Raw genomic sequence first — 20,630 nt, 5'->3', positions numbered from 1 at the left:
TTTTACCGATTTTTTTTATAAACATAAGAGTAAAGGCAAGTCACTGTGGTACTGTGGTACGCCGGCTTGCTTCTCAAACGGGGAGCGTCGGTTCAAACCCCGATACCGGAATTACACCAATGAGTTATTAATTTATCTTAAGTGCAGTTTTCACTAACACAGTTGACTCTACCATCATAGACGGCGATGCGGCTCACCTATCACGTTGGTGTAACAGGAAGAATAGAATAGAATAGAAAGTTATTTATTGTTTTTCATTTCTGTGATACAATTTTATTTCCCAACTTGGGTATGTACTTAACGTAATATGTCTTAAAGATCTATACATTTATTTTATGTTGTGTAGCATATTTACAGCTCACTTAAAATAATCAAATTTTATTTTATTTACTTCAAAATTTGTTCCCTGGGAGGAACATGTCGCTTACTGACACGATGTTTCCTGTCTTTTTTTGCTACGTAGTCTATTCCTCCTATCCTATTACTATACATCATCGGATTGTATTGACCATATTTAGTGTATTGTGGACCAGGAGTGTCTAATCCCACTATACACATGTTTTTTAGTTTTTCTAACATGTCCCGGTGTAGATCCTAGCCATAGAGGCAGCCAATCAGCTCGCGACACCAAACACTTCAGGACCCCGATACCGACCCCGCCGGCGTGGTCGACGATTTCCCTCATTCAGCGCTTATCGCTATCGACCCACTAGGGTCGATTAATTCTTTCAAATATTTTTCCTCTCAGACGACGCCCTGAGCCGAGGTTCGCGCCCAACTGGGCACCCTCAGGCCTGTTGTCTTAAATGTTGTACCGGGTGAGAGCCTTCAGCGCTCCCCATTTGTCCGGCCAAGTAGTTAATGCCATCTGCGGCAAATCTACAATAAGTCACGTCAAAAAAAAAAAAAAAAAAAAAAAATAGGTGTAGATCGTGTACACGAATATGCCACGGATCTTCATCTAGTAGGTCGTCTAACAGAAGGCTCGGTGAGGTGTGGGTACTTAGTTCATCTTATGATGGATGTACCTTTGACCACCGACTATCCCATTGGGATATATCTAGCCTGTTGTCTTCTTCTATCGTGTGGGTTTTGAGGTAAATTAACAACCTCGTCAACCCTGGTGTCAGGGTTACTATTGAGCTGCCAAAGGCCCCTGACATGGCTCATGTAACGACTACTTACTTACATCGGTAAGTAGTAACCGGGACCAACGGGTTAACGCGCCTTCCGAAGCACGAATCATCTTACTTTTTAGACAATCAGGTGATCAGCCTGTAATGTCCTAAGCAAACTAGGGATCACAAAGTTATTTTTGTGATATGTCCCCACTAGGATTCGAACCAGGGACCTCCGGATCGTGAGCCAAAGATCAGCCACTGGACCACGGAGGCCGTTATTTTGTTAAGAGTTGGTTCTTAGCTTCACTGCAGGGTCTGCAGGTTGGTGCAACTTGGCGGGCAGCCAACACAATTGTCACAGTTTTCAAGCCACTCGAGAAGACTTGACTAAAACTGTAATTTGTTATTGGTGCTCATTCCAGGGGCTTGTTTAATAAAACTTACAATTGTAAATTCCAACGACAGTTTGGTTTTCATTACGTAGATAATATGAAACTGCAAAATATTCGTGATCACACACTCCGCATTGTACATCAAATTGTCATTGTAATTTACAATTGTAAGTTTTATTAAACAAGCCCCTGGAATGAGCACCAATAACAAATTACAGTTTTAGTCAAGTCTTCTCGAGTGGCTTGAAAACTGTGACAATTGTGTTGGCTGCCCGCCAAGTTGCACCAACCTGCAGACCCTGCAGTGAAGCTAAGAACCAACTCTTAACAATGTGACAAGTAATAGTAATTAAATATATTAGTCAGTAATTCACTTAATTTTCAATAATAACATTTACGTACGGTCACGAGTACTAATATGTATACACTTTGGTACCATGTCACATTAACTTTTTGACAAATTGAACTTTAAGTCTCACTAAATGTCAAATATGTTAGTGCGACAGAGTCCTAAAGTAGGTACATTATATTGCTCATGACTGTTCATCTATTAGGTACTTTGCAAGAAACTGTGATATCAAATACAAGAAGTGAAAGAAGAAAAAAGAAGTCAGAAGAAGAAGTAACTAGGTGTGAGAAGTGTGTCAGAATCGACGCAAATGGAATGCCATAGTCTCTGCTTACCCCGGTGGGAAATAGGCGTGAGTATATGTATGTATGTACCTATGGAAATACAATAAAACAATCCAAAAACCATCCAAATCTACATACAAGCAAGTTGTCAATCAGTCTGCTGTGATTATTTAGCGCAACGCCTATGCAAAGCGACCCTAAACCGCTCTACGCAATACAGTATGAATACACAGTTCGTTTAAACTCAGGTAGAGAGGGACGAAACATGCCCGCCACTTTAACCCAGAGCATTCGCTCGCTTTTCTTTACTGACCGCTCTCAATCGATAGTTAGCTAAAAAATTACACTTAAAAACCTTACTTTACATTTAAAATTACCAACAAATAGACAGAACGGATAGTACCGTTGCATTGTACGCGAAAAAACAGCCTTAAAACATGTATGATATGTCAAATTGGGCATTTGAAAGCGGTCGGTCGCGTAAGTTATAGGTTTTGGCCGTTTCGCGGGGACGCATAATCGTTTTGATGAGCGTGGCAGCCATCTTAGGTTCGCGGCGAGCGAGAGAGCGCGCTCGCAGAGAATTTGGGAAATTGGTGTTTTTTTTTTGTTGTAAAGAGAGCAGTATATAAGAGGTCGGTAGAGGATCGGGGGAGGGGATCGCACAGGCAACGCGGTGTGAAGGGAAAGAACAGGGTGCGGTCCACACGTAAGCGGAACCAAGGGATACGTCCTCGGATTTTTTCGGTCGTAAATCATGACGTGGAAGGTCGTTTTTGATGTTTGTAAAGCGTGAAGTGTAGATTTGTTTGAGGAAGTCTTTTTAGGGAGAAATATGTATGGTGGAGGATTGAATAAAGAAAAGAAAATGTAGAGATTGGAAAACGTTTTCATAGCTTTTAAAATTAAAAGCAAACTCTATTAAGATACTTAATTATAAGAAATTTGGTTATAACTGAATATTTTTCATTGGTTCATTTCTCCTTATGTCGAGCTTTTTAAAAGATACGTCAAAATTATATTTTGTATACAGAACGGCCTTACCTAAGCTTTACGCGTGTTCCTGCGAGCCAGACAACAGTAGACAAACTAACAAACTTTAAAAAACAACCTATCTCATAGAGCTTCAAAATAATAGGTGAGTCAATAGGGTTTTACTGTCCGAATACAAGCCGCGAGATAAATCGTCGGACCGGTCTCCGTTCCTCCACTCTCCCGTGCGGCGGCTACCTATCTTTCATTGCACGTACGCGGCGCGCGGGGGGGGAGGGGGGCGCCATACGCGGACGGAGCCATCTTGGCATCGGCCGCCGTATAGCGCGCGTCTCTACACAAATCGCCTATAATTCGCACTAATTAACCTTAAAAATCAACAAAAATACCACCAAAACATCCCCAAAGTGTCCATAAACAGTGCTAAAGACAATATTGTGCGTTAAATTGTTGACATAAAGTGCTGTGTTGTTGTTTTAGTGTGTGTGCATTCCGGGTGTCTAGGTGAGTAGTCACTAGTCTTTGTGCGCGACAATTATCATTCTGATCGATTCGGCCGGCGCGGGGTAGCTCGCTTGCCCGTTTTATATCTTTTGTTGTTTTGTAACGAATCAATATTAGCGGCTGGACGTCCCGGCGATTCGTTTTCAATCGCGTACCTACAGCGTTATTATTCTTAATCGAGTGTTTCAACGTGTAAACTCTCAATCTGTGTACGGATTAGGTGTTTTATCGTATTCGTGTTGTAATACAGAAACGCTGTGCGAAAGTTAAGTAGGTTAACGCTGCATTGTGTGAATTTTATAAGGTACGTTTGGTTTACATTTGTTTATTTATACTTATTTGCTTTAGATGCATTTGGAAGTGCTGGCCACTTGTACTTAATTATGATTAGGCTGTAAGATTTCAGTTCATTGCATGATTGCGGTTATTACCTGTATTAACGTACACGTAATATGTATTTACCTACGAGCATTCAATATGTACATTTCTGTATACAGTGCATAAGTGTTGTAAATGGAACAATTGTTTGCTGATCAATTAGATACACTTGATCGTAGGTATGGTTTAGAAAGTTGAATTGCAGTAACCATTTTGACGTCAATCGGCGTCAATTTTAAGCCGATTGGTCGTCCAAAAATGTAAGATTGTCGATTGCCTGACATAAATTAACGAGCTCAAAATATCGTAAACATTCGAAATAAGTACAAGGATTACAATACAGGTAAAACTCGAGTTTCAAGGTCTAGTATATTAAAAACGACTTGATTCAATTCGTGGCAATGCTTTATAGGTAGTTAGGTACCTATTGAAATCAAATTTGGAAGATATTTCTTTTAAAAATTGCTATGGTAACGCATTTCCTGACAAATTGATAACTTATTTTGCTATTTATCTCTACATTCACATGTGATCTTAGTAACGAGAATTAATAATAAAGGATTCGTAAATAAATTGTGTCAAAAATCATTAATTTGACGTTCCAAATTCCCAAACTTCGATTCAAATTTCGAGTCCTTTTTGTTTCATTGCAAATAACCTAACCACTTTCGCTATTAAATAAATCATCTATTTAAACCTACTTATTTTTATAGTTCTCTTTTCTCCTTTACAAACATATTAAAACGGGCACTTTCCGAGAATTTGCAGTACTTTTTATGGCAAATAAGTGCTTCTTCATAATTGGCACTTATGTTGAGGCACAAAAGATGTCATTATGGCTTTAATGGCACGTGTATAAACGTCGAGTCACACAAATGCGTCCTTGTTTGAACATCCCGTTAGTTTTGAATTTATTTTTAGATCGGGGCACCTCACACATCGATTTTAGCAACAGGCATGCCATACTTTAAGCATCTTTATTTATTTAGTTTATTGCTCAAAACGGATATCGACAGGCAGGAATTACGAATGGTAAACATAAAATCGTATCTATAGCTACCTACCTACCTACATTTTTGAACAACATACCTACTTATAGTAGTAATATTTTCGTTTTCTCAAATATGAAGGCAATGAAACACAGCCATGCAGCCTCCTACTTACCCTATTTATTGGTTCCGATTCTGGCGGACATTTTTTTTTATAAACTTGTCTTGTTTATCTCCATGGGAAAGGGGCAAAGGAAAAACCGTGCAGCCATACACAAACTTAATTTAAATGTCATTTCACTATCGCCGAAGGGGTAAGCAGAGGAGTATAGTATGAAATGACCATCTCTTCTATGCTTAAGTCCCGTGTAATAGGGGGCGAGGCTGTTGCACTATTGCTTATCGTCATTATCTAAATAAAACTAGCTATTTTCTTCTCTTTCTTGCACTAATCGTAAGAGAAGAGCGGCACTATTTTTAGATCTGTCAAACTTAATAAGTGTCACCATTGCCTACTTGTGTAAGTGGATGTAATTTGCAGCGGGTTTCATTATTGTTCACTAGCTTTCCGCCTGCGACTGCTCGCGTGGACTTCGGTTATCGCGCGCGACATGTTTTCCATCCCCTTTTCGTCTCCTTAGGGGATAATAATTATAAAACACTTTATTGCACACTTTACAAGACATTTACAGGATAAAATTATTCTAATGTGGCGGTGGTGGGGGATGATTTAAATAGAAATTGCAGTAGTTTTAGGCGGACGAGACGTTCGACAATAAAATATATTTAGTAAAAGCTGACGATTCAAAGTGTAGCTACCTAATAAATAATTATATTTTTGAGTTTTGAGAACTGAACCGACAGTCGACCACAGCGTTGCCAATGTTGCCTTACTACAACAGCATCGCCATTTTTTTTTTTGTGTTCCATTGTTGCATCAGCGCCTTAGAGGATCACAGAGAGCCTTGCAAATATCACTAGGTATCCTTCCATTCAAATGTCTCGTTACTAGAGATGTGCCGGTTTCGGAAATGTTCTCACTTTTGGAACGTTCCTGGCTGTAAAAAGGCGTAAAACTTTTGTAAAAATAACATACATACATACATAAACTCACGCCCGTAATCCCTAATGAGGTGGGCAGAGCCACTAGTAATCAAAGACAACTTGCAGCCACTGTTGATACGAAGTCCTAAGCTGGATATGATGAACCTTATGGTGATAAGGGATCAGCCTATCGCCCATAACATTAGTCCATCATGTTAGAGGACACAATCCCTCTGTCGGTTTTTACGACATGCCCGGGAAGACAAGCAGCTGAACGTGTTCTATGTTTTTTATTTGCTCCCAGAACAGCATAGAAGCAAGGAGTGTAAAAATAACTCTATCAATTAACCTTTAGGCAGATAAAACCTGAGTACAAGAAAGAACAAATAGTAGCCAGTGTCCTTACTATTAAAAGAGTTTTTACAACGGGAACATTCCCACTTTGGGAAAATTCCCGGGAAGCGCACGTCACTGCTCGTCACAACGCCATTTTTTTGTCACCCCATTGTGTCCTAAGCCTCCCCTGCATAATGTTACAATTCTTTCTTATTGACATGCTTTTGTGAATTCTCATCGAAACCATCGAAACGACCTCCGTGGTCCAGTGGTTGAGCGCTGGGCTCACGATCCGGAGGCCCCGGGTTCGATTCCCGGTGGGGACATATCACAAAAATTACTTTGTGGACCCTAGTTTGATTGCCCCAAATTGTACTGTATTCATGTGTTTTGTCTGATTGTTGAATTTTTAGTTCTGTGCAATAAAGTATATTTGGTTTATTCGACTAGTAATCAAAGACAACTTGCAGCCACTGTTGATACGAAGTCCTAAGCTGGATATGATGAACCTTATGGTGATAAGGGATCAGCCTGTCGCCCATAACATTAGTCCATCATGTTAGAGGACGCAATCCCTCTGTCGGTCGGAATCATTTATTCAACGTAATTATCATGGATAAACTTGTTGAAGGTCAATGTAACATTTTTGAATTTACGTCATTTCGCAAGCTGTTATGGCTGAGGAGAAATGACAAGAAACTGCAACAGCAACACATGTTTTAAATCAATGAGGGTACATTACAAGTTATTTAATAACTAGAGGAACACTTTCAATACCAGACATTTTTATCATTTAGGTAATCATTAATCTTATAATAAGCTTTTTTTTATTCTCTGACAAATTTAAATGTTACCCATGAAATTAGAAGGTTAAAAGTAGGCAACACTGAACAGCGCCATCTGTATTTTGAGGAACGTAGCCTGGATAGGAAGTAGTTAAAAGGAAGACTCAGCATAAAATCACCATAAAAGCTTGCCAGACAGACATTGATGAGTTAAGATCTAACCGAGCTAACGGTGTAAAATGACCGTTCTCAAGTAAACCTATTGTTGTACCAGCGCAGGAGTGGTATAACCGGTAATAGTTAAACATGTAAGCATTCAAAGTATTCGTAATACTGCAATGGTAAAAGATAGGCGTCTAAAACTATCTGGGGGGTCAAAAAGGGTACATCGAAGCAATTCATATAAGAAAGCAATATTGCAATTTCACATTTGCGCATATAAAAGTAAGTGCACAATGCAAACAACTGTCAAATAGCAATATTGCTTTCTTAGATGAATTGCTTCGATGTGGCCATTTTAACCCACCAGGGGGCTGTTTCGTGAACCTTACAATAAGGTACTTTCCCGGCCGTTCCCAAAACTTCCCAAAAAGGAAAATAGATGGCGTTGTATACTTTTAACGTGTTAATTATCAATTTTCTCATTGCTCGGGTAGGTAATTATTCAAAAATATAATGTAATGGCAGAGGCTGAGACTGTCCTTTGTTTGGTAAGGACTTTTCAGACTTGAATCACCTGATTATCTGAAAAAGTAAGATGATTCCGTGCTTCGGAGGGCACGTTAAGCTGTTGGTCCCGGCTATTAGCCGTAAAAACACCTTCACCAACCCGCATTGGAGCAGCGTGGTGGAGTATGCTCCATATCCCCTCCGGTTGATTGAGGGGAGGCCTGTGCCCAGCTGTGGGACGTATATAGGCTGTTTACGTATGGCAGAGGCATATATAAAACTAATTGGTGTCCTACACCCTGGTGACAGACAGACACACGGAAGTCTTAGTAATAGGGTCCCAGTTTTTACCCTTACGATTGGGTACGGAACACTAAAAAGATGCAAAATATATGTTAGTAAAGATGAAAATCAACCGGTAAGCCTATAGACAAGATGTCACACGATGATGAAACACTATGTTCACCGATTTATCTTTCATTCATACAACGCCTATTTCATTAAGCCCGCATTACGTAGTCAGATAACTTGTTAGATAAGAATGTTGCGTCATTTAAACAAAACAAAACATAAAATTCATTAAACAATCGAATAAACAATGAAACGAACGGCCGTTTGTCTCCGTATCAGGCGGGAAAACAAACATTCTAAATTCAAATCAAATATATTTTTTTAATAAATGGCTATAAATAAAGTTGAGCAAATCGGGAGCGCTTATTCATTGGATGAGTGAGCCTCCATTGACCAGTTGAGCGTTGGGCTCACGATCCCAAGGTCCTAGATTCGATTCCCGATGACGACACGTCCAACAAAAAATCGCTTCGTGAGACAGTTCCTGGATTATTCAGGACATTGCGGGCTAAACTCACGTGATTGTCCGGAAACTGAGACTATTCCGTTCTTCAGAGGGCACGTTGAGTAGACAGGCCCGGCTTGTAGGTAGTCGTTACATGAGCCATGGCTAGGAACTTTGGCGGCTCAATAATAACCCGGACACCAGGGTTGATAAGGTTGGTAATCCACCTCACAACCCACACGATAGAAGAAGAACATGGCCATATTATGGCAGGCGATAGATGAGGAGCCATGAGCTACGCCCAATTAAATCATTTTTTTCACGGCTACATAACAAGCTAATATAGCATAGTATTATACGACGGTTGATGAGGTAGGTCATTGACCTCATAGTGCAGACCAAAGAAGAACTGACCGTTTACTTAACTTTCATTTCGAGAAATTCCGTGGATCAACGGTATTGCAATAGACGTTAAGTGAAATCAATAGGCCTTCGGGCTATTAAAACCAGCAAATGGCTCGGCTACTAGCGTAAATAGGCTATTTTTATGATTTATGTCATTTGGCCCAAAGGTCTATGTAACCAGGCCAAAAAATTAAAAAAAAAAAAGATTTATGTCATTTAATTTGACAGCATGGTTGTCAGATAACAGCCCTGTGCGAAAGAGACGAAAGTATATTCATGTGACAGCTGTTAAGTAAGTAAGTAATATATTTATTTCCTCTACAAATAACATTTTAAAAATTTAAATTAATCGAGTTAAATAATAACGCAGTATAAATAAACACATAGTATTATCCTTTTGACAAAGAGAACACATGCAAAAAGTACGCTAACAAAATCATAAAAAGTTAGCATGCAATTTAAAACGGAACGCATATAAAAAAGAATAAACGTTCGAAATTTCAAAACGTTCAAATTCACAATGGCGGACGTAGAGCAGAGCATGTACAAGTTAATAATTGCAGCGGGCGCGGCTAAACGGCTAGATGTGGTACTATGGGTGGCTATGTCATACACAAGTCACGACGAACTGTAGAATCTTACGTAAACGCGCCAAATGAGAGAAAACGCCAGCCAATGTGACCAAACTAAATTGTTCCTTCTTGATTACTTAGTATTTTCCTTCTCTTGTGTGCGTTGTGAGGTCAATGACCGACTTCATCGCCTTGATGTCAGGGTTAGTATTGAGCCGCCCAAGACCCTGACACTGTTCATTTAATAACTAATACAATACAAAAACTCTTTATTGCACTTAAATATTAAAAAATAAACAGTTAGACAGTACAACAGGCGGCCTTATTGCTAAGGTAGCAATCTCTCCCAGGCAACCTTTAGGTATAGGAAATGAATTTAATAAAAGCTTAGCGGGATAGACAGTGCAATATAAAAGTAAAAATAATATAAACTAAATACTTACTCTTTACTTAACTTAAATATTTACTAAATACTTAAGTAAATTTGTAGTCAGGACCGATTGTTTAATGTCCCCTTCGAAGCACGGACCTTATTTTCGGACAATCGGGTGATTAATCTATAATGCAATTTTTCTGTATGTCCTCCTTGGGTATCGAACCTGGGGCCTCTTCGAGAGACCAATGCTCTTACCACTAAACACGGTAACAGTAAACACCTGTAAGTTAATAGTGTCAACAGACTAGATGTTGTTTATGATGAATGTTGTGTTCACTTGTAATTGGCTTACACATAAGTACTGTTTTACTTTGTTTAATTAATGCCTAACTAAATGTTATAATGTACACAGCTGTAAGTGATCCATAAATAAATAAATAAATCAGTATAAGTTACTTCACACCTCCAGCAAAGTAGTTGAATGCAATGTAAGTCATACGGTCACGAGCAATAATATGTATACACTTTGGTACCATGTCACACACTAACGTTTTTGACAAATTGAACTGTAAGTCTCACTAAATGTCAAATATGTTAGTGCGACAGAGTCCTAAAGTGGGTACATTATATTGCTCATGTCATGACTGTACATAAACAGCCTATAGTATATACGTCCCACTGCTGGACAATGTAAGTCAGTTTAAAAAGAAGTTACTTTCGCGAAAAAATCAGGTAGACACTTATACTTACTTCGTTTAGTGAAGCCAGCGACACTTGATCGCGCAGAATCCAGAAAGCGGCTACATTGGAACATCTTAAATCTGTCGCGTTGCACTCATAGGTCATCGTTTTTTCTTTCTGGCATTGGCTTCAACCGCTCGCCGACCTGGTTTACGCGGCCAAGTTAAAAAGTGCCCTCTCACCCACAGCAATAATTCATGTCCATCGTAAATACGTCGGGTAGCCTTTAAACGCTGAATCACCGAGTTATGGCCGAGATATATTATCTTGTCGAACCGGCTGTTTTTTTGACAATGACCGATCATTTGTTTATTGGTCTTTTGGAGTTTTGCGAGTTGATTGAAAATACCACGGAATTGAAGAAAGAGGTTGGAAGGGCCAAGTGAGCGCGAAACGCGCGCCATGCAAGTATGAGCATCATCATCATCAGCCCATTAACGTCCCCACTACTGGGGCACCGGCCTTCCCTATGGATGGATAGGGAGAACGGGCCTTAAATCATCACGCGGGTCCAGTGCGGATTGGTGGTTATTAACGACTGCTAATGCAGCCGGGACCAACGGCTTAACGTGCCTTCCGAAGCACGGAGGAGCTCGAGATGAAAACTTTTTTTTTTGTGGTCACCCATCCTAAGACCGGCCTTTACGAAAGTTGCTTAACTTCAACAATCGCAGACCGAGCGCGTTTACCGCTGCGCCACGGAGCTCCTCAACAAGTATGAGCAAATAGTTCATACTACAACTATGCACTCCACTCGTCCGCTTTACGACGCACAGAGCTCCGCAACAGTATATTAAAAGGTCGTCTTGTGCATTATAACCTGCGGCTCAATGATAACCCTAACAACAGGGTTGATGGGGTTGGTAATCCACCTAACAACCACACGATGAAGAGCAGAGTGGTGTAATGGGCGATTGACCATGATTTCCCAGGATGACGTCACAATCTGTCCTCGGTTGTCTATTACATACTAATGTGAGTTGATTATAATTATACGATTACGTTCCAAAGGCCAATGACGTCATATACTTCGGTTACTTCTCAGGAAAATAATACTTGTTTTGAATATTCAAGGCTGGAAAGGCTGGACGTGGTAGCCCAGTTGGTAGAACGCTTGCCTCTCGCTTTTAGGTCGCAGGTTCGAATCCGGCACAGGCTTAAACCCGTCCCGAATCGATTGTAAATGGACATATCACGGAAATCACTTCGTGATCCCTAGTTTGGTTAGGACATTGCAGGCTGATCACCCGATTGTCCGAAAGTAAGGTGATCGGTGATTCGGAAGGCACGTTAAGCCGTCGATCCCGGTTACTGCTTACTGATATAAGTTAGTCGTTATACGGCCTTTGGTGGCTCAATAATAACCCTGACACCAGGGTTGATGAGGTTGGTATTCCACCTCACAACCCACACGATAAGAAGAAAGCAGTGAATATCTTTTGTTTTTACTTTTAATTTCTTCATTTCGAACGGGTGCGTTTTTCCCGCCTTTAAAAAAACCCATCAAGTTGTGGTATTCTGTTACCGAATATTCGGCTCATATAGGTAGAGATTCCGTGCTTCGGAGGGCACGTTAAGCCGTTGGTCCCGGCTATTAGCCGTAAAAACACCTCCACCAACCCGCAGTGGAGCAGCGTGGTGGAGTATGCTCCATACCCCCTCCGGTTGATTGAGGGGAGGCCTGTGCCCAGCAGTGGGACGTATATAGGCAGTTTGTGTTATGTTAGATAGAATGTGCGGGCGTGAGTGTATGTATGTATGTAAAAGCAAATCGACACGTCAATCATAAGGCAACGATGCGACCAAGCGGCAGCCTTGTCCCACTTACGACTAATGCTACTTTACTTAGAAAGGCCGTTTAATGGGAATAAATCAACTAATGGTGCTAATTCCTGCAGACGCCATCTAATTTTATTTCAAGTTATACCTGTCATTTTCTTATCCGTTGAAAAAGAAAAGACGGGTAATCGACAGGCATTAAATTTATGGAATACACGTCAATTATAAGCAGCAAAAAACAACCGTCTAAAAATTTTACATCGGCCAATAACCCGACAGAATTATGGTGACGGCACACGTCAAACGGTTTGCATACCAGCGAGATACCTTTTTGATTCGCCCGGGTTATTCATTAATTTACTCATTCTTCCTAAAATTAAGAGGTGTCAATCATCCGTCCCTTTCCTTTTCGGCGGATAAGAAAATGACAGGTATAACTTAAAATAAAATTAGGAGGTGTCTGCAGGAATCGGGGCCAATAAATAGTAATATCGACTCTTATTACTAATTTTAAGACAGCGCCATCTATATCAATTTTGGGGAACGAAGCCTGGAATGTCCCTCGTTTCCCTGCGGTTTTTTGGAGTCCCATATAAAATGCAATGCAAAATGCATTCGAGGCAATGACGTCATAAATCGTCTGAAACAGACGTGTAAGGCCAATGATGATGACGTGAAATGATAACAAATTATAGCCTTAAACTTAAATTTGAACAAAAGCTTTTAATTAGAACAATTACACTTTATTCTTCATTAAACTTTTAATGCAAAGAATGAAATTTTACAGAACCCTCCCAGGGTTCTTTCTACGGAACCCACTTTAGGAATGGCGGACCTATAAATAGTACGCGACTCAATATATTTATATTTAACATAACATAAACAGCCTATATACGTCTCACTGCTGGGCACAGGCCTCCCCTCAATCAACCGGAGGGGTGAGGAGGAAGAGGGGGAGGGTATATTTACCACAATAGGTTTATTTATCGAGTACGCGAACGCGTTATGCGGGTTCCATGCTACGGCGAATTGTCAATTCACGATAAACTCAAATGTGCACTCGGTTAATACACGCCATGTGCATAGAGCCTTAGACAAACACGATTGCAACTATAACAGATAATAAATAAATAATGCAGACTACCGACCCGCAAGGTGACGCGAAGGTTGCCCAAGTGGCCAGGTATAAAGAGCGATAAAAAATACCTCTTTATCGATACAAGTCAAGTAACAGTTTAAATTAATGTCAACAGAGCATATGCTTCGTTTGGTATTATTAGAACACGACGTGACATTCGGATTACAGTTTTGCACTTTTAAAAGTTTATACATACATAAACTCAAGCTAAAAGCATATTAAACAGTATTTGACTGGGTCAAAGACAAATCGGGTAGTTACCTAAGTCAAAGATAAATTATGAAATTCTGATTAATAAAAAAAAGGCAGATCGAAAGGTGACAAAAAGTATCCTTTTTTCTATTTATATTATACTTACTTCGTTTAGTGAAGCCAGCCAATTATTTATTAATTAATAAAGAAAAATGCAATAATAACTGCGACATTTTGTCACGTTTTTCTATGACGTCACAGGTTGCTTTTTCGTACAAATTCCATAGTAATTTCGTGTTTTGACGTTTAGTAACTTCGCGCCCAACTGGGCACCCTCAGGCCTGTTGTCTTAAACGTTGTACCGGGTGAGAGCCTTCAGCGCTCCCTATTTGTCCGGCCAAGTAGTTAATGAATGCCATCTGCGACAAATCTACAATAAGTCACGTCAAAAAAAAAATGACGTGACTGATTTGACTAGTTGGAAATTACACTATTATAAAATGCTAATAATAATCTAGAAATAGAAGCCAGTCTAAGATGATAAAAAAATCAATGTCACTTTTCTCTATGACTTATTTTTCGAATTTGAATTACGAATTAAGTAACGACAAGTACAACGGTGAACCGCTTTTATTGATGATGTCACACTGATAGTATTTCCATACTTACGTCAAATTCAAATGGAAAGTTTCCGTTTCGTAAAAAGAATCTCATTTGTTCAACAAAACACGACTACAACTTAATTCAAATTTTGAATTTGGAACAGTTTTTACGATACATAAACTTCGTTTAAACCAAAGAGAATAGTACTTACGTACGTTATAACGGTGTTTCGATTTTTTGATGAGAATTGCCTACTCGACAGTTTTTGGATAATTATTTAAAAAAATATGAACGCTTATTTTATACCTCTTAAAACATTTTATTTTCTTGAATAAGCTTTATGTAATTGAAAAAACATATTATTTTTCTTCATTCGCGCGAAAACAAATTGCACTGTAAGTCTCACTAATTGTCAAATATGTTAGTGCGACAGAGTCCTAAAGTGGGTACATTAAATTGCTCATGACTGTATTGGAGCTGGTGGGGAGTGGGGGAGTACCACCACTGGCGGTGGATACTGCTAAGCTGAAAGGTCACTCAGGCCTGCGGTTTCCGTGAAGACTGGTTCCACACCACAATTCAAGAAAAAATGCTGTTTTTGTCCGATTCAGGCACTTTCACGAACATAAGTTCGAAAGATAGCTTGTCATTTTTACCTGATCGGCGACGTAAAAACGAGGATTATGTTTCTTTTTTCATGTGGTTATAAGGTCAATGACAGACAGAAAGGCCCCAGCTATATACTTAACGGCTACATACTTAAGTAAACTGACTACACGTGTCCTCCGAAGCACGGATAATCTAATTTTCAGACGAGCGGGTGAGCTGCCTGCAGTGTCCTAATCAGACTAGGGACCATAAAGTGAATTTTGTAATAAGCCTACACCGGGATTCGAACCGGGACCTCCAGATTAGACCCGTTCTATAAGTAGTAATATTCTTTATGACTGTTTTAAAAATGGCTGCTAGTTGCCTGGCAAGGAGTGGGTGAGTGCTATACACCACTGCCTACCCCATCGGGGATAATGGTGTGATGTTAGTTTTTAATCATGGTCAAATTCAAAAATATCTTTATTCAGTAGGTAACATAGTTACACTTTGAATCGTCAATTTTTAACGAACGTCTCATCCGCCTAAAACTACTGTGCAGCTTCTCACAACCTGTACCTATAGCCGGGGAAAAGAAGCTACAAGAAAAACATCGGCACAGCGCCCTAGTGTTCTTTAAAAAAAAAAAATATACAATTGAGTAATTTAGCTGCCTAATGTCAGTTCTCAGACAGTTAATCCCATGCATTCATATCGTCTAAATAATCACTAACTTTATAATAATGTCTAATAATGTCTGGTCTGAATCTTCCGTCAAAGTTTTCGTTACGATGTCACTAACACCCTATGAACATAACATAACTAGCCTATACACGTATGTCCCACTGCTGGGCACAGGCCTCCCCTCAATCAACCGGAGGGCGTATGGAGCGTACTCCACCACGCTGCTGTGAATGTATTTTTACGGCTACTAGCTTAACGTGCCCTCCGAAGCACGGAATCAACTTATTTTTTTCAGTCAATCAGCTGATTCAAGCCTGTATATTAACAAAAAGACTGTTATAACCTGTTATCGTATAAAAAATACTCGTATGTCCCTGGTAATTTGGACCAGGTACTGGATTTAACGTGCAAGGCTGTGACCTGCATTCAGTATTTAGGTCAGAATACGCCTCAATATCGTATAAAATACTGCAGCGAATCAAATAACCTTCATCCAGGAGTTAGCTGTTCCTAGAATGTATTTTAAACAAGTATATGACATAAGTATAAGTGTAGTAAGTAGTAATATAGCATAATTATGTGTATGATTGGACACTTAATAAGACACGACGAATTTATTAAAAGCAACATAGAAGGTAAGCTACAAGGAAAGAGAGGAAGGGGAAGACCAAGAAGAGCTTACATGGAACAGATTAAAGAGAAGGCGAACGTCGTGTCTTATAAGGAAGTGAAGGAATTGGTCTTTGATAGACAAGAATGGAGAATGCTACACCGACAAGAGCGTGGCTCCTAAATTAGTGATGATATAACATAACCAGACTGCACAAAGCGTGTCATGCTTGCTTTTGAGATCAGCCCCGATAAATGGGAGGACCTGGCCAGTGACCGGAATAAGTGGAGGACGTCTTTGGCCGATGGTTGCAAAGCACACGATAAAACCTGGTTCCAGATTCTAGCCGACAAGCGCGAGAGGCGACACAGAAGTGAGAGGGCCAATTTACCACCTGTACCATCTAATAGCCCTCAACTACAATGCCAGTCATGCGGACGCTACTGTCGCTCTCGCATCGGACTTTGCAGCCATTTTAAAAGCTGCCACAGAAACGCTGTTTGAATCATCTGATAAAGATGTAAAGGCCTGAGATAGAATAGAATAGAAATCATTTATTTTAGATATAAGTAGGTATTGGTACACAGAAGGAGTGAACATAGTAATTACAAACTTATTTCTAAAAAGGGACGTCAGCTCAGCAATATGTTGTGACACTCCGACATTGAGGGATTGCCACAACGCTGATTTTCAGCTGTGCCCCAAAAGATGAGATGATGAACGTAACTTCCCGACTCTGCTGACTATCCCAATGGTATAGTCAGAGTGGTACATCCATCGCAAGATGAACTAAGTACCCACACTTCACCGAGCTTTCTGTTAGACCAACGTGATAGGTGAGCCGTATCGCCGTCTATGATGGTAGAGTCAACTGTGTTAGTGAAAACTGCACTTGAGATAAATTAATAACTCATTGGTGCAAGTCCGTTACCGGGGTTTGAACCGGCGCTCCCCGTTTGAGAAGCAAGCCGGTTTACCACTGGACCACAGTAACTACAGTAATGAAATCATACATACATAAGATCACGCCTATTTCCCATTGGGGTAGGCAGAGACCACAGAATTCCACTTAGTACGATCCTGACACAGCACTTTCGCTTCTTCCACTCTCATTAAAGTCTTCATACATGCAGTCTTCTTCTATCATGTTTGTGAGGTGGATTACCAACCCCATCAACCTTGGTGTCAGAGTTACTATTGAGCCGCCAAAGGCCCCTGACATGGCTCATGTTACGACTACTAACTTCTTCTTTGCGAGTCGATGGCGATCGATACTACATTTTTGCTGACCAATGATTGGCCACGCTTACATCAGTAAGTAGGAACCGGGACCAGCGGCTTAACGTGCCTTACCAAACTACTTACTTTCGGACAATCAGGTGATCAGCCTGTAATGTCCTAACCAAACTAGGGACCACAAAGTATTTTTTGTGAGAAAGATAAGTAACTTAATCTCCGCAATTAACGCAATCTCCTTTTTTTGAAGTCGGTAAAAATATTAACATACTTACTAGCTTTCCGCCCGATACATACAGTTTAGAGTATGGAAATCACTATGTCCAAAAATCTACGTAACACAGTGGATATGGCGATAGTTTTGTCGCTCGGAGCTTTCAACCAGCACACCTGGCCGCTTGCCAGCTCTACACAAATTGATTGGATGATTCCTCGCTCTGTGGAGACTGCAGCGTTATGTACTGTACTTTAGTCCTCACCCTAGCGTTATCCCGTTACTCACAGGGTCCGCTTACCTAACCTGAAGATTTGACAGGTCCGGTTTTTTACAGAAGCGACTGCCTGTCTGACCTTCCAACCCGCGAAGGAAAAGCAGCCCTATACAAGTTAGGTCACATACCTCCGAAAATGCATTTCTCGGGAATGTGGGTTTCCTCATGATGGTTAAGATGGCTGAAAACGATGAAAACTGCTTGTTTGATAGTGAGGTTTATTAAAACAAGATATTTTTTGAAAGAAAACAAAAACCTTTATTCTTCAATATTACTAATTATTATATTATTACCATGTTTTAAGTGCAATAAAGAGTTTTGTATTATATTGTACTAACTAAATATTTAAGTTTTCTTTGGAAATCAGCATAATCAAAACAAAAAGTATAACTCAAGGAGATTCGCCCAATCCCGTCAATCTAGAATCGGATCTCGTCATATTATGCTTCGGGATTGATCCCGAAATATTAGACGAGATCTCGCGAGATCGGGATTCCTGAAAAGCTGGACTTTGTTGTAGCAGAGCGCCACGTTGGAGCCTTAGACTAACGTGCGGCCAGTTGCTGCATCTTCTGGGTCCCATCTGTCGTACCGGTTCTCCGGTCCACTGATGCCCGGATCCTGAAGACAAGAGGATCGGCTGCGCAATTATTTATGCACCTAAAATATATTCACGCGCAGTTCACCTTGTTTCTTTTGCTTATTGTATTGAAGATTCGTTTGGTTTGCCACTGATGGCATTCACGTACCCACTTGGCCGGGGAAGTAGGTCGCAAAAGTGAATGGTAATGCAGATAAGACATATATTACACCATGTAGAGCCTGGAAGAGAGCCAACTAGGTACCCTCAGGTTTGTTGTCTTAAATGTTGTATCAAGCGAGAGCCCTCAGCGCTCCCCATTTGTCCGGCCAAGTAGTTAATGCCATTTGAAGAAAACCTACAATAAATCGCAAAAAACATAACTTAAGCTGACGACTATCCCAATTGGGGTAGTCAGAGGTACGTCCATCTCAAGCTGAACCACGTAACCACACCTTACCGAGGTTTCACAAGGCCACCGTTTGCTAGGTTTTTCTTTTAAATTTGTATCATCATCTCCCTAGCATTATCCCGTTTTTCACAAGGTCCGCTTACCTAACCTGAAGATTTGACAGATCCGGTTTTTTACAGAAGCAACTGCTATTAGAAAAACCAACCATTAAGTCACATACCACCGAAAGTGCATTTCTCGGGAATGTGGGTTTCCTCACGATGTTTTCCTTCACCGCTCTGCACATAACACGTTCATTTAAATTTGTGTGCAATAAAGAATAAGGACACGCATGCGCGATCTACTTGTTTCGTAGTAACAATACATTCGTGATTGTTTGGACAGTACGCGGAATCGATATCGCATCGAATCGAGACAAAGAATCGACTCCGGGAAACGATATTTCATCATTATTATTCACTTACTTGGGTTAGGTGGCAAGCCACCCACTTAATATCGCGCGAATTTACACTTTTAATATGTCGTTTGGCGGCTCAATAGTAACCCTGACACCAGGGTTGATGAGGTTGGTAGTCCACCTCACAACCCACACGACAGAAGACTATACAGATAAGTAGAACATGTTTTGATGTTGCTTTTTAGCTCAGCAAGGAAGTAAATTAAATGAAATAATATTATTGAAAAGGTCACGTACGGCGACTCAGCTGACTAAGCAGTTAACCTGTTAATATTTTTACATAGTCAGTCCTAATCTTCTATCATGTGAGTTGTGAGGTGAATTACCAACCTCATCAACCCTGGTGTCAGGGTTATTATTGAGCCAAAGGCCCCTGACAAGGCTCACGTAACGACTACTAACTTGCATTAAAGCAAATCAATTTATTTGCGAGAACACTAAAAATACAAAAAGGTGGTAAAATAATTTACATAATAGTGTTGTGATGTGTTGGACCTGCACGCAGGCGTACAAATATTTTAAAAAAATAACCCATTTCATTAGGTTAATTTAGGTTTTTCAGTAAGTAGTAACCGGGATCAACGGCTTAACATGCCTTCCGAAGCACGGATCATCTTACTTTCGGACAATGAGGTGTACAGTCTGTAATGTCCTAACCAAAAAAAGGGATCACAAAGTGATTTTCGTGATAAGTCCCCACCGGGATTTGAACTCGGGACCTCTGGATTGTGAGCTGAACGCATAAACCACTGGACCACGGAGGTCGTTAAATAAATAAAAGAAATTAAAGAAAAGAAATAAAAAAAGAAATTAAATGAAAAATATCGAAAAGACATAATGCATCATCTTTGCTTTTGGGTATAAATTATGACCCTTGTTATTACACCCAGGCACAACACATCTTCCACGCATTATTCTGATCCAAATATCAAGCAACAATTATTTTTATATATGCTTATGCCATTACATTATATTTTTGAATCTCTTCTCTTCTATCGTGTGGGTTGTGAGGTGGATTACCAACCGCATCAACCCTGGTGTCAGGGTTATTATTGAGCCGCCATAGGCCCCTGACATGACTCATGTGACGACTACGTACTTACATCAGTAAGTAGTAACCGGGACC

General features: G+C 40.2%; 1 protein-coding gene across 16 annotated transcripts in view; it reads left to right on the top strand.

Annotated features, from left to right (window-relative positions):
- The first annotated feature begins 3,439 nt into the window (after positions 1 to 3,439).
- Positions 3,440 to 20,630, top strand: part of LOC126378323 (bromodomain adjacent to zinc finger domain protein 2B-like) — a 107,850-nt gene continuing 90,659 nt past the window's right edge. For 15 of the 16 annotated variants that reach the window (XM_050026525.1, XM_050026533.1, XM_050026527.1 and 12 more), the window contains exon 1: positions 3,440 to 3,643. The gene's annotated coding sequence lies outside the window, so the exon portion shown is untranslated. The other variant, XM_050026523.1, reaches the window with a different exon arrangement.

Source organism: Pectinophora gossypiella, chromosome 26, assembly GCF_024362695.1.
Source record: "Pectinophora gossypiella chromosome 26, ilPecGoss1.1, whole genome shotgun sequence".
Classification (NCBI taxonomy): Eukaryota; Metazoa; Arthropoda; class Insecta; order Lepidoptera; family Gelechiidae; genus Pectinophora; species Pectinophora gossypiella.
Note: the sequence above shows the minus strand (reverse complement) of the source record. Positions and strands in the feature narration are given on the sequence as shown.